The sequence below is a fragment of the Lepus europaeus genome, chromosome 3, assembly GCF_033115175.1.
Source record: "Lepus europaeus isolate LE1 chromosome 3, mLepTim1.pri, whole genome shotgun sequence".
Classification (NCBI taxonomy): Eukaryota; Metazoa; Chordata; class Mammalia; order Lagomorpha; family Leporidae; genus Lepus; species Lepus europaeus.
Genome location: NC_084829.1, coordinates 98669549 through 98678272, shown reverse-complemented (window position 1 = coordinate 98678272; position 8724 = coordinate 98669549). Strand labels below are relative to the sequence as shown.

At 38.7% G+C, this 8724-nt stretch overlaps 1 pseudogene; it reads right to left on the bottom strand.

Annotated features, from left to right (window-relative positions):
- Nucleotides 1-757: 757 nt before the first annotated feature.
- LOC133757025 (large ribosomal subunit protein eL21-like) lies at nucleotides 758-1265 on the bottom strand (annotated as a pseudogene).
- Nucleotides 1266-8724: the final 7459 nt, after the last annotated feature.

Sequence of the window (8724 nt, the reverse complement as noted above, 5' to 3'; positions counted from 1 at the left end):
ATTTATTTATTTGAGAGACAGAGTCACAGAGAAAGGGGAAGAAACAGAAACAAATAGATCTTCCATCTACTACTTTACTCTCCAAATAGTGGCATGACCAGAGCTGGGGACTGGCCAGGCAAAAGCCAGGAGACTGGAATTCCATCTGGGCCTCATACACGGGGCAGGGTCTCGAGTACTAAGACCATCTTCCACTGTTTTCCCAGCTGGATTGGAAGTGGAGCAGCCAGGACTTGACCTGGCACTCATATGGGGTGCCAGCACAATAGATGAGGGGTTAACCTGCTGCACTACAATACTGTCCCCTCTCTCTTGGAAATTTTAGAATATTCTCTTTATGTTCTACTTTGAAAATTTTACTATCATGTGTCATGGTTAGGGTGTTTTCTGATCAAGCCTATTTGTGGTCCTATGTACTTCTGTATTTGGACATCCATCTTTCTCCAAAATAGGGAAATGTTTTGCAGTTATTTCACTGAAGAGGTTTTCTAAACCATTATTTTTTCCATATCTTCAGGAACTCAAAAAACACATATTTGGCCATTTGATAATATCCCAAATACCCTGAACACTTCTTTCTGTCTTTCTTCTCCTCCTCTTCTTCTCCTTCTCCTCCTCCTTCTCCTCATCCTTCTTTTGATTTCCATTTGCATGGAATATCTTTTCTCATCCTTTCACTTTCATTCTGTGTGTATCTTCATTGTCAAAGTGTGCTTCTAACAGGCAACATATAGATTAGTCTTGCTTTTTTTCTTATTTATTTATTTATTTTACATTTATTACGCCATGAATTCATAAGGAATGGGTTCCAGCAGTTCAGGCTCCTTTCCATTGGTTCTGACAAAGTGGGCTTCTCTGGGTGGAGCAAGCTGACGCTTTAGTTGAACTCAGGTACCCTTCTCTTTGGCTTCCTTCTTTTTCTGATCATTTTCCTTCACACGTTTCAAGAAGCTATCTCAGCTCTTAGAGTGCTTAATGTGTTCAATACGCACATTTATTCTCTTGGCAAGAATCTTGCCCTTCACTTGTTTGTTTACAACAATGCCAACAGCATGCTGGGTAACACTGTAGACTCTTCCAGTTTTTCCATGCTAACATTTATGGGGCATTCCTTTTTGAACAGTACCCATTTCCTTGATGTCCACAATGTCACCTTTCTTGTAAATGCACATGTATGTGGCAAAAGGAACAACTCCATGTTTTCTGAAAGGCCTGGAGAACATGTATCGGGTACCTCGCCTCTTTCTCTTTGTGTTCGTCATCTTAGCGAATTACTGGAAGATGGCGGCTCCGGCCGAAAAGCTAGTCTCCTCCTCCTCCTTATTCTTTACTCCCTCCTCCTTCTCCTCCTCCTCCTCCTCCTGCTCCTCATTCTTACTATTTTTTTGTTTGAGATATTTCAAAACACCTGTCATTTGGATCAGACATTCTTTCTTTTTCTTCACTAAGTCTGTTGATAAGTCTTTGCAATGTACTTATTTTATTTATTGAAAATTTCATTTCAAATATTTGTTTGGATTTTTCTTCCAGTTATCTCTCTTCGCTAATTTTTTGTTCATGTCATGTACTGACTCCCTTATTTCATCTGTTTCTCAGTGTTTTTGAGTAACCTTAGAATAATTTTTTAAAAATTATTTTTGCAGGCATTTTGTCTATCTTCCCATTTTCACAGTCTAATATTAATGTATTATTGTTTTCCTTTTGGGGAGTCATATTGCCTTCCTTTTTCATGCACTTTTTTGTGTCTATCTGTTTTTGCTTCTATGTTGAACTTTTCACATCTGGGTCATCTCTTTTTATTATTTCCTATGGAGGATTGTTTCTTAACGCTTTATTTTGGATCTATGCCTCCAGAGCTGGGTGGAGTGTCTAAAGATTAAACTAGAGTTTCTGGGGTGTGTTCTGGGTGTGGAAAAGAAGCTCTGGACACCAATTATGGGTGGGGAAAGAGTCCAAAGTGATATACAAGATGGGTATGGTGGAGTAACTCCAGCTACAGATAATAAGGGGGAGGGTTGTTGGAATCCACTGTTGTGTTCACAATCCCAGATCTTCTCTATGCGAGAGTGAATCAACTGCTTAGAGCCCACAGTGAGCTCATTGTGTACATCTCATCTACCCAGGCATACACACCATCTGGAGGAACAATCTACTCTGCAGCGTGCCCCCTGAGCCCTCTAGGAGATTTGTCCCCAGTGTTCAGGGAGCTTGAAGTCACCACATCAGAATGGGCAAGTGCATGGGAATGCACTCTCAGATAGAGAAAGGGTCCTGGATAGTCTTTATCCCAAACTCCCACAGTCTTAGGGTGCTCAACAAGTTACCCTATCCCTGACTCCAGTAGCCTCCAGTAGCATCAAGACTGACCACTGTTCCCCACATCTGGACAGGGTCAGCTGCATCTCTTCCACTGCAGATTGAGTCTGGCACTCTGGTCTGGGGAAGTGAGGGAGGAAACATGGCCTCCCTTCACAGAGCTAAGCAGTTGTGCAGACTTTCACCAGTTCCCCAGCTGTACTGAAAGCTAGTGGGGACTGTAGAATTCTTCCTTGGTCAAAGCAGAGGCCAGAGGCAGAGGCCATGGCAGCCTTCTCTCAACTTATCCTGGTGAGATGGCATTTATAGCTGGGAGCCAGCCATGTAGATGCACGAATAAAGCATCTGGTAGTGGAATGTCTCTATTCATTCCTCTTTATTCCAAGGAGTCTGTGTTACATTCTCCATTCTCGCTGAAAATTTCTATCAATCAGTCCCCTGGGAAAGTGGTCCTTATTTTGTTTTTCCAATATCTTTCTCTGCCTGAGGACAGTGTGACTTCTCACTATTCATCCATCTTGTATTACCTCAATTACATTATTAAAAGTAGTTCATTGCTGGGGCCAGCGCCGTGGCACAGTAGGTTAATCCTCCGCCTGCAGCACTGGCATCCCATATGGGCACCGTTCCAGTCCCAGTTGCTCCTCTTCCTATCCAGCTCTCTGCTATGGCCTGGGAAAGCCGTAGAAGATGGCCCAAGTCCTTGGGCCCTTGCACCCACATAGGAGTCCAGAAAGAAGCACCTGGTTGCTGGCTTCAGATCCAGCCGTTGCAGCCATTTGGGGAGTGAACCGATGAATGGAAGACCTTTCTCTCTGTCTCCCTCTCACCGTAACTCTACCTCTCAAGCAAATAAATAAAATCTTAAAAAAAAAAAAGTAGTTCATTGCCTTAAAAAAAAAAAAAACTTAATCTACCATCTCCTAATAGCAGAGTTCCTCTGTTATGGAATTGATATATCGGGTTACTAATGTTTAACATCTGAATCAGGATAATAACCAATAATAGTATTTGTAATGCATCGACAATACATATAACTTTAATCCTCAAAACAATCCTAAAAATTATAATTATTTATATTTTATAATAAAATCAGAGTTTCCAAAAAGCTAAATTATATAAAATCACAACATACACACACAAAAAAACTAGAATGCACCTCGGATTCCAAAGTCCATCTTCTATATAATATGCTGCAAACCTCTCCTAATTCTTCTAGCTCTACTTTATGCTCTTCAAGACAACTTTATGTTATAATATCTATTCCTGCATAAATTACACAAACTTTTCTCTGGGGAATAGTGAGTTTTGTATAGCTCATGTAACGATATACATTTTAAATATTAGGAAATTTACATATATTTTATTTATATAAGTCTTTACAAACATATCTATGATAAAATTAAATGCATTTATAATCACAAAAAAAGTTTATTTTGCCAAGTTATATAAGTATAACACCATCTTTAATATATAAAATACTAGCCTGTCATCAGAACATGAATGCTGGGATATATTTTAGTACAAGTGAAATGTTGTTACTCCTCTACTTTGCATTCTTACTTGATTTTCTTTATGCATCTCTCACTCCCCAACTGCAAAATAATTGCTTGTGACTGTTTAACTCATAGAATATTCTGACCCACCATAAACCACATTTGTGTCCTTGGCCTCAATAAAACAGTTTTATTAATCATCATTATCCAAACTTACTTTTAAAAAATTCCAATAGCAATTATTTACTTTAGAATTCTTTTGGCAATTAATCATGTAGTGCTTTGTGACAGATCTATTGTTCTCTTGAGCTATTATTTAACTATCTTGTCATTTAGTTCATGCTAGAGTCCATATGTCATGCTCTCACAAAAGTATCTTCTTGAAGAACAGATATTAGTATTGTAATTGTGCTGTTCAACAACTATGAAAGCAATATTCCTATAACCCTCTGGTTTCCAGCCTCTTACTCCCCTACACTGGTGAACTTAACTCTGTACTTCACATAGGAACCCTGTGGTAGACAAATTAATGGACCCCTAAAAATATCTATGTACAAATCCCCAACATCTGTGTGTGCAACTTTACAGGGAAAGGGATATTTCAGATGTGATTTGGGATACTGATACAGAAAAATGACCCTGAATTATGAGTGGGCCCATGTAATACCAAGAGAAAGAGGGAGGCAGGAGAAACAGAGGCACAGAAAATGTGACAACAGGAAAAAATAGAGGAAGAGATTAGAAGCCTCAGTGCTACTAGTTTTTAAGATGGAGAAACATTCACACACAAAAGAACATGGGGAGGAGCTTCTAGAACCTGGAAAAGGGGAACAGATTATCCCCTTGAATCTTCAGAAGGAACCAGCCTGGCTGACACTTGGACTTCAGCCCTTTATCATCCATTTTCAGACTTCTGATCTCCAGGGCTGTAGATAATACATTTGATTTTTTTGAGGCCTCTAAGCTTGTACTAATTTGCCATGGCAACAATGGGAAACTAATAAAGTCATGCACTCATCTGTGGGGTGTGTGTGTGTGTTTGTGTGTGTGTGTTTATGTGTAAGTGGGGTACCTTTCTTGTCTCCCCCACATTTGTTTATTTCTGATAAATAAAAGTTAATGTTAGAATTTTGTTTGTTCTTTGTCTGACTCATAGTTATACTCACAGGGCCTTACTTTTCCATCTCAGATGATTTTACCAAAGTATTTCCTCAATATAATCAAAGAAACTCTAAAGCCAGCTGTTAAGAAAATAGTTTTTTTTACACTTCACGGTGTTAAGTATATGAACACAAATATCTTTTCAAATATATTGTCTTGGGGCGGGCGCTCTGGCACAACGGATCAACGCCCTGGCCTGAAGCACAGGCATACCATATGTGCGCCGGTTCTTGTCCCAGCTGCTCCTCTTCCAACCCGGCTCTCTGCTATGGCCTGGGAAAGCAGTAGAAGATGGCCCAAGTCCTTGAGCCCCTGCACCCACGTGGGAGACCTGGAAGAAGCTCCTGGCTCCTGGCTTCATATGGGCGTAGCTCCAGCTGTTGTGGCCATCTGAGGAGTGAACCAGCAGATGGAAGACCTTTCTCTTTCTCTAACTCTCACTGTAACTCTGCTTTTCAAATAAACAAAATAAATCTTAAAAAAAATATTGTCTTATTGTCTTTACCTTTATAATTATTTTCTCCTAGACAAGGCTCAGTATATTTTTCTTTAAGTTTACTTAATCAGAAATGATATAATCTGAATTTAACATGTAAGTTTTAGCTACCCATCTGGTTAGATAACTTTTACATTCTCCTGCTGAGGATTCCTGAAATTGCCTTGGAGTATTTTGTTAGAGAAAAATGAATAGATCTAAATTGAATAGATCTCTTTTAATGATGATAATTACTCTGTGACCTATGATATGTGTTTTTAAAATGTTTTCCCATAATTTTTTTCTCTTCTTTCTTTGTATATTCACAATCTGAAACATACACATGTCTATGAATTAGGATTTTGACCATAGCCCAATATTTCAGAGGACGAGATACACCAGAGACCAAGGTGTTGCATTGGATTGTACAAAAACAAGTCAAGGGATACACTTGGCTAAAAAGTCAGCAACAAAGCAAGCAGAGAAAAATAAAGCAGAACATGACAATGGAGTACCAAGAATACTATAGAATACTATTTCTTTATTTCCCCAGAAAACTTTTATTTGCGAAATGCAAACTTCATATATTTCATAATTACAACTTCAGGAACATGGTGATTCTTTCCACCATACCCGCCCTCCCACCCCTCTTCCTCCTCCCTCTTCTAATCCCACTCTTATTTTTTACTAAGACCTATTTTCAACTAACTTCATTCAAATATGATTAATTCTATGTTAAGTCAAGAGTTCAAAAATTGTATGAAAAAAAAAATTGTTCCTCAACAGTCGAGACAAAGGTTAGCGCTGTGGCATAGTGGGTAAAGCTGCTGCCTGCAGTGCTAGCATCCCATAAGGGCACCCGTTCGAGTTCTGGTTACTCCATTTCGGATCCAGCTCTCTGCTATGGCCTGGGAAAGCAGTAGAAGATGGCCCAAGTCTGCACCCATGTAAGAGACCTAGAAAAATCTCGAAGCTCTGGCTTAGAATTGGCGCAGCTCTGGCAATTGCAGCCATTTGGGGGAGTGAAGCAGTGGATAGAAGACCTCTCTCTCTCTCTTTGCTTCTTCATCTATGTAACTCTGCCTTTCAAAGAATACCATTCCTTGAAATTAATATTTCTCTTGTAAGAAGTAAGGGCAGATGGGATTTTATTTTTTCAGATTTATTTATTTATTTATCTATGTATTTATTTTTTTATTTATTTGAAAGGCGGAGTATGTGTGTGTGTGTGTCTATGAAAGAGAGAAGGAGGGAGGGCGGGTGGGACGGAGGCAGAGGACAGGAGAGCGAGAGAGAGAGAGAGAAAATGAACTTCGAACCAGTGGCTTACTTCCCAAATGGCCACAATAGCCAGGGCTAGGGCAGGCCAAAGCCAGAAGCCAACAACCCTAGCCTGGTCTCCCACACAGGTGTCAGGAGCACAGGTAATTGGCCCATCTTCCATTGTACTTCCCAGGCGTGTTAGTAGACAGCTGGATTGCAAACAGAGCGTTCAGGACTTGAACCAGCTTTCAGATATAGAATGCTGGTATCACAAAAGGAGGCTTAACCCACTGTGCCACAAAGCCAGTCCCTAGAACACTACTATTAAATCAATATCTTGCTCTGTGTCCTAACATCTTAGAAAGTTGATAGCAAAATCATTAAATTCCATCAATAAGAGGCAGGTTTAAGCTACCTGTATGTTTCTTATCTTCTGCCTTTAGAAGAAAATGGAGAAATTTAGTTGACAGGAAGGAACCAGAAATGTGATACCAACTACCCTATAAAGGGATTTATTTCATAAGTGTCATACTCTAAACGAAAGATAACAGCCCAGAGCGCATGAGCCACAGCATGTATTTAATTTCATATTATCTGAATGAGTCACCCCACATTCAGAAAAGAATATTTTCTGGAATTTGATGTTAGATTTACCCATTCAGAACAGTCTTATTTTTGAGATTTAAGGACTGGAACAGTTGAAGCATGATTTACAGCACTTAATTAGATAATCAAAGCTTCAAAGGGCAGAGATAATATCTGATGATTTACTTAAAATTCCACATCTCAAGCAAATGGTAGAATGTGACCAAAAAATTGTTTACTTCCAACTCATTTCCACCTCAGAGGGTTCAAATTACTTATAAAAGGCATGCTTCTTTTAAAGTCTTTGCCTGGTACAGCATCAAACCTCAACTCTTCACCAACTTCTCTCATTTATACAAAATGGACACAAAATAGAAATGAGATCATTATTAAATAAAAATCAGTAACAACAGATGGAATTCAATAGACATGTGACAGTAGTACAAATGTTTCCAAATAGATAGACCCTATGTCTTGCATAATTTTTGAAAGACAGTATATCTCATCATATGTCCTGTCCTTCACTGTCACTCTCCATCTAAGTCTCACACCCCAGTGGCTGCTCATACACTTATGTTGACTTAAGCTGCATTCAGATGGTGTTTTGTTTGCTTTATTTGCCCTTTTCTACTGCCTCCTAAATTTTCCTCTGCTGGAGTAAATAGATACCACCAAGTATGACTCCAAGTGTATTGCTAAGGAGTATTCCAAGGTTAAATATTCAATAATATTTTATCCATTCATCTTTACATAGGCATTTGAGCTTTTTCTAGGTTTTGGCTATTACAAGTAATACAGAATGAACCTTTGTGTATATGTCTTTGTGTGGACACTTGCTTTTATTTCAATTGAGTAAAAACCTGGAAATAAAAGTTTGGTCACATGGAATATGTATGTTTAATGCCTTACCATCAAATTCTTTTCAAAAGTGGGCTATAGCATGTTATATGCCCACCAAGAGTATATGAGAATTCCTTCCATGAAACATCTGCACCAAAATTAGATTTTTTTTTCCATTTTAGTCTTGCTGGTGGGTTTGTAGTGGAATCTCACTGTATTTTTAATTTGCATTTCTCCAATCACTAGTGATACTGAGTAATGATCACATGTTTATTTGTTATGTGTATATGTTCTTTAATGAAGTGTTTTCATATGGTTTTGCTCATGGTGTGACTTACTTGTTTTATCTCCATTAAGTTTTGAAATTTCCTTAAATATTCAGGCCACAATTATTTATAAAATACATGATTTTAAAAATATTACTCTTGGAGAAACAGAAAGCAAGATGAATGGTAAATTTTATCTGCTTTTGGATACACAGCAGACTCATAGAATGGCAGATGACCTAAATAGCACTCTGGCCTCAGAATCAACCCTTAAGGCATTCAGATCTGGCTGAAGAGCCCATGAGAGTATTGTAGGCATGGA